The sequence below is a fragment of the Sapajus apella genome, unplaced genomic scaffold (assembly GCF_009761245.1).
Source record: "Sapajus apella isolate SASKATOON/1434 unplaced genomic scaffold, GSC_monkey_1.0 scaffold3, whole genome shotgun sequence".
Lineage (NCBI taxonomy): Eukaryota > Metazoa > Chordata > Mammalia > Primates > Cebidae > Sapajus > Sapajus apella.
The window spans coordinates 34652571-34658570 of record NW_022436943.1 but is presented as its reverse complement, the minus strand read 5'-3'; positions in this window follow the sequence as shown (position 1 = coordinate 34658570).

The following is a 6000-nucleotide window of genomic DNA, read 5'->3' as shown; positions in this document are numbered from 1 at the left end:
ACATGGGCACAGGGAAGGGAACATCACACACTGGGGTCTATTTGGGGGTGGGTGGCTAGGGGATGGACAGTGTGGGGCAGGGAGATTGGGGAGGGATAACACTGGGCGAAATGCCTGATGCAAGTGGTGGGGGATGGAGACAGCAAACCACCATGGCATGTGTGTACCTAAGCAACAATCCTGCAAGATCTGCACATGCATCTCACAACTTAAAGTACAATAAAAAAAATGTGTAAATGACAGTGGATAAACTATGTATATTTAAGCTATAGTACAAGTCTTTTATTTCATATAATCCCATGAAATCATCGTCAGGGTCACAATAATGAACTTATCTATCACCTTACAATTACCTGGAGCCTGTTTATGAAGTCTTTCTCTCTACCCTCCAGATAACCATTGATTTACTTTGCTGTACCATAGAGTACTTTCTATTTTCTGAAATTTTTGGACTGATGTAATAAAGTGTTTCCTCATAATATACATATATATATATATATAAAGATGCCTAGTATAATAGCATTGTTTATACACATGAGTGTGTGTGTATATACATGTGTATATCCATGACATTTTACTATTAGCAATCCATTGCACACCTACGACGGTATATCATATTTGATCTGAAATAACATGCATATGCTAATATCTGTGCTTTCTATATAAATAAATCACCTCCATGTCAACATCTATTCTTTCTGAATTGTCACATGTAGGTCCTAAACTCCACATTTCTCATCCTAACACACCTCTATTTTATTGGTTCATTTCTAGAAGTATTTTAGAGTAAAAGACATGTTCCAAGTCTGATAATTTTACACAATAGCAATAATTGGCATTTATTAACTTCAATCATAAACACAAAATATCTTTCCCCTTTTATTTTTACAACTATCCTTTCAGAAAATTAAACATCATTTCCTGAAGCCACATTGAACAGCAGTATATTTGAAGAAATATAAAATAATCATAGTTTGATGATAATACAGCCATTCACTTGAAGATTTATTATGAAAATACAGAATTGCCTATCTTGCTATTTTACTCTGAAACATATCCAGAAAATTTCTGAAGATGGAAGAGAAGTAGTTGAATAAAGTAGATATTTTACAACATCATAATACGAAAAACAAAAATAGTCTTTTTGTATAAAAACTAGTTATTCTTACCAGGACTTAAGCTGTTTTTCCTCTACCTTTATAACTATAAATCTAAATTATTGTCTGTATAGCTTTGTGTGCTCTTATAAAACTCACAATAAAAATAAAATTGTGGAAATTTATTCCCTCTGTTGTATAATTGAACAATGTGAAGTATTTGCATATTTGATATGCTTGCTAGAACTTCTTATATTACTAATTCTAATTGTACATGGCATTGCAGTAATCCTATGGCCAATACATGTTCACAAAATTTATTTAACCTAGCTTATATAGGTAGTCTTTCTTATATCCCCTTTTGACACAACAGAATTTTAACTAGGAAGGTATTAGAAAAATATGGTCTTCAAAACTTGCCTCTAAAATCACAAAATAATAAAAAATTTGATAGTTTTAATTACCTATCATATGTAATTATATATTATCTATTATGATTATATAGGTTATATCATAATAGGTATATATAATGTAACATATATGACATATTATATATCATTTATAATATATCTTATATCATTACATATGATAGGTATCTATGCACATCATATGTATATATCATACCTATGTATATATATAAAATATATTATATCATTACATACATATCATATGTAATGATACATTATATATTATGTAATAACATAACATGTATATATTGATATATGTAATAATATATATTATATATATACATATATATATATAATATATATGTGTGTGTGTGTGTGTGTGTGTGTGGCCAACAAACATATGAAAAAATGCTTACATCACTGGTCATTAGAGAAATGCAAATCAAAACCGCATTGAAATACCATCTCATGCCAGTTAGAATGGTGATCATTAAAAAATCTGAGGACAACAGATGCTGTATCATAGATATCTATCATATGTAATGATATATTATTATATATATATACATATATAACTATCATGTAATTATATGTTACATATTATAGTATAATATATACTTCATAATGTATATATTATTTCTGAGGTATTATTATATATTATATATTATTTCTGGTACCTCAGAAATAACAGCATACATCTACAGCTCTCTGATCTTTGGCACACCTGACAGAAGCAAGCAATGGAGAAAGGATACCCTATTTAATAAACGATGTGGGGAAAACTGGCTAGCCAGATGCAGAAAGCTGAAACTGGATCCCTTCCTTACACTTTATACAAAAATTAACTACAGATGTATTAAAGATTTAAATGTAAGACCTAAAACCATAAAAACTCTAGAAAAAAAAACTTGGTAATACCATTCAGGACATTGGCATAGGCAAGGACTTCATGACTAAAACAAAAAGAATCACAACAAAAGCCAAAATAGAAAAATGGGATCTAATTAAACTTAAAAGCTTCTGCATGGCAAAAGAAACTATCATTAGACTGAATAGGCAAAGTACAAAATTGGAGAAAATTTTTTCAATCTATTCATCTGACAAAGGGCTAATATCCAGAATCTAGAAAAAAATTAAACAAATTTACAAGATATAACAAACAACTCCATCAAACAGTAGGCAAAATTTATGAACAGACACTTCTCAAAAGGAGACATTTATACAGCCAAAAAACATGAAAAAAAGTTCATCATCAATGGTTGTTCAAGAAATGCAAATCAAAACTACATTTAGATACCATTTCACACCAGTTAGAATGGTGCTTATTAAAAAATCATGAGACAACAGATGCTGGAGAGGATGTGAAGAAATAGGAACCCTTTTACACTGTTGGTGGTAGTGTAAATTATTTCAACTATTGTGGAAAACAGTGTGGCATTTCCTCGAGGATCTAGAACTAGAAATACCATTTGACCCAGCAATGCCATTATTGGGTTTATACCCAAAGGATTATAAATTGTTCTATTATAAAGACACATGCACATGTATGTTTACTATGGCACTGTTCACAATAGCAAAGACTTGGAACCAACCCAAATCCCCATCAACAATAGACTGGATAAAGAAAATTTGGCACATATACGCCATTGAACACTATGCAGCCATAAAAAAGGAAGAGTTCATATCCTTTGTAGGGACATGGATGAAACTGGAAACCATCATTCTCAGTAAACTAACACAAGAACAGAAAACCAGATACCACATGTTCTCACATGTGGCGATAGCATTAGGAGAAATACCTAGTGTAGATGACGGGTTGATGGGTGCAGCAAACCACGAAGGCACGGGTATAACAATGTAACAAACTTGCACATTCTGCACCTTATCCCATAACTTAAACTATAATAATAATAAAAAGTGTTATTTTTATTCCTGTCCTTAGTGCAAAGCTCAGTTTTGGCACATAGTAATATCCCAATAAATGTTTACTTAAGTGAAACTTTATATTAATACTTTGTGGTCGTAGACAGTGAACATATCCTCTCTTAATAGATCACTTTTCTGTTAAATTTGTTTATTAAGTTTTAGGTTTTTGCACATTGGTTCGTATCCTAAGACTCTGCTGAAGTTGGTTACCAGCTTAAGGAGATTTTGGGTGAGAAAATGGGGTTTTCTAAATATGCAATCATGTCTTCTGCAAACAGAGACAATTTTACTTCCTCTCTTCCTAACTGAATACGCTTTATTTCTTTATCTAGTCTGATTGCCTTGGCCAGGACTTCCAATACTATGTCAAATAGGAGTGGTGAGAGAGGGTATCTTTGTCTTGTGCTGTTTTTCAAAGGGAATGCTTCCAGCTTTTGCCCATTCAGTATAACATTGGCTGTGAGTTTGTCATGAATAGCTCTTACTGTTTTGAGATATGTTCTATCAATACATAGTTTATTAAGTTTTTACCATGAAGCGGTGCTAAATTTTACTGAAGATCTTTTCTGCATCTATTGAGATAATCATGTGGTTTTTGTAATGGGTTCTGTTTATGTGGTGGATTAGGTTTCTTGATTTGTGTATGTTGAACCAGCCTTGCCTCCCAGGGATGAAGCCCACTTGATCACGGTGGATAAGCTTTTGGATGGGCTGCTGGATTTGGTTTGCCAGTATTTTACTGTAGGTTATTAATTACTGCCTCTATTTCAGAACTTGTTATTGGTCTATTCAGGGATTTGACTTCTTTCTGGTTTAGTCTTGGCAGATGTATATGTCCAGGAATTTATCCATTTCTTCTAGATTTTTTAGTTTAATTGCATAGAGGTGTTTATAATATTCTCTGGTGGTAGTATGTATTTCTGTGGAATCAATATTTTAAACATCAAGAATTATTATTATCATTTTGTAGGCTCTTCTCTTTTTTGATTTTTGACCAATTTAACTAAATTAGCAGTATCACTTGGAATTCATATATTCTCTACCACAGTTGAAAATCTTGAGAAAGTTATTTTATTACTCAATGCAGCATCAATGTAACTTCAGCATAATTGCCACAAAACTCTCTGGACACTTGAGGCAGAAAGGAAAAAAGGAAAGAGGGAAGAAGGGAAAATAAAGAAAATAATAAAATCAAACTTTTTGTTGTTGAGCTCCGAAATAAAATAAATTCTCTGTTTATAGTCAACATGCAGTATTACAAAGTGCTTATCTATGACCTTTCACTATGTAACACTACTTGATATGGTTTGGCTCTATGTCTCCACCCAAATCTCATCTTGAATTATAGCTCCCATAATTTCCACATGTTGTGGGAGGGACCTGGTGGAAGATAATGGACTCATGGGGTCAGTTTCCCCCACAGTGTTCTCATGGGAGTGAATAAATCTCATGAGATCTGATGGTTTTATCAGGGGAAACCTTGTTCTCTTGGTTTCCATTCTCTCTTGTCTGCCACCATGTAAGATATGACTTTTACCTCTGCCGTGAGTGTGAGGCCTCTCCAGCCACATGAAAATGTAAGTCCATTAAACATCCTTTTCTCTATAAATTATCCAGTCTTGAGTATGTCTTTATCAGCAGCATTAAAAAAGACTAATACAGTAAATTGGCACTGGTAGAGTGGGGCCCTGCTGTAAATATACCCAAAAACATGGAAGCGACTTTGGACCTTGGTAACAGGCAGGGGTTGGAACAGTTTGGAGGGCTCAGAACACAGGAAAATGTGGGAAAGTTTGGACCCTCCTAGACAATTGTTAAATGGCTTTGACCAACATGTCGATAATAGTGTGGGCAATGAAATCCAGGTTGAGGTGGTCTCAGATGGAGATGAGAAACTTTTTGGGAACTAGAGTAAAGGTGACTTTTGCTGTTTTAGCAAAGAGGTTGGTGACACTTTGCCCCTGCCCTAGAGATCTGTGGAACTTTAAACTTGAGAGAGATGATTTAGGGCATATGGCAGAAGAAATCTAGGCAGTAAAGCATTCAAGATGTGACATGCGTGCTGTTAAAACAGTTTTAAAAGCGGAACAGAGCATAAAAGTTAGGAAAGTTTGCAGTCTGACAATGCAGAACAACACTATAGGAGTGCTTAGTTTTTTACTTTTTACTAGGTACCAGTTGGCAGGGATAAACTGAAGAATTAGAGGAATGTGTGACTTACTTAGCTGCATTCCAAAGAAGAGACAGGTTATCTTTCATTGATGCCACAGAGAAGCAACTCCAGACTCAGTTGTTTTACTCAAGCTAAAACTGTATTTCCTGCTATAGGTATTAAGTAAATATGGGTAATCCAGAGATACAAATGTCAGTTTTGTTTCATTATCTTATTACCTGCTTTCACTATCTTTTATCCAGGAGTATAACTTCTAGGACTTACATAACCCTGTACGCTTAGTGAATATAAGAGCGCCTGTTGGTGCCAACACCACTGATAGGAAAGCACCTTTTCCCTCTCCAAGCCCCAAAGACACATTCTGAAGTCTTTCCTCCATTTGCAATAAAAAAATAAA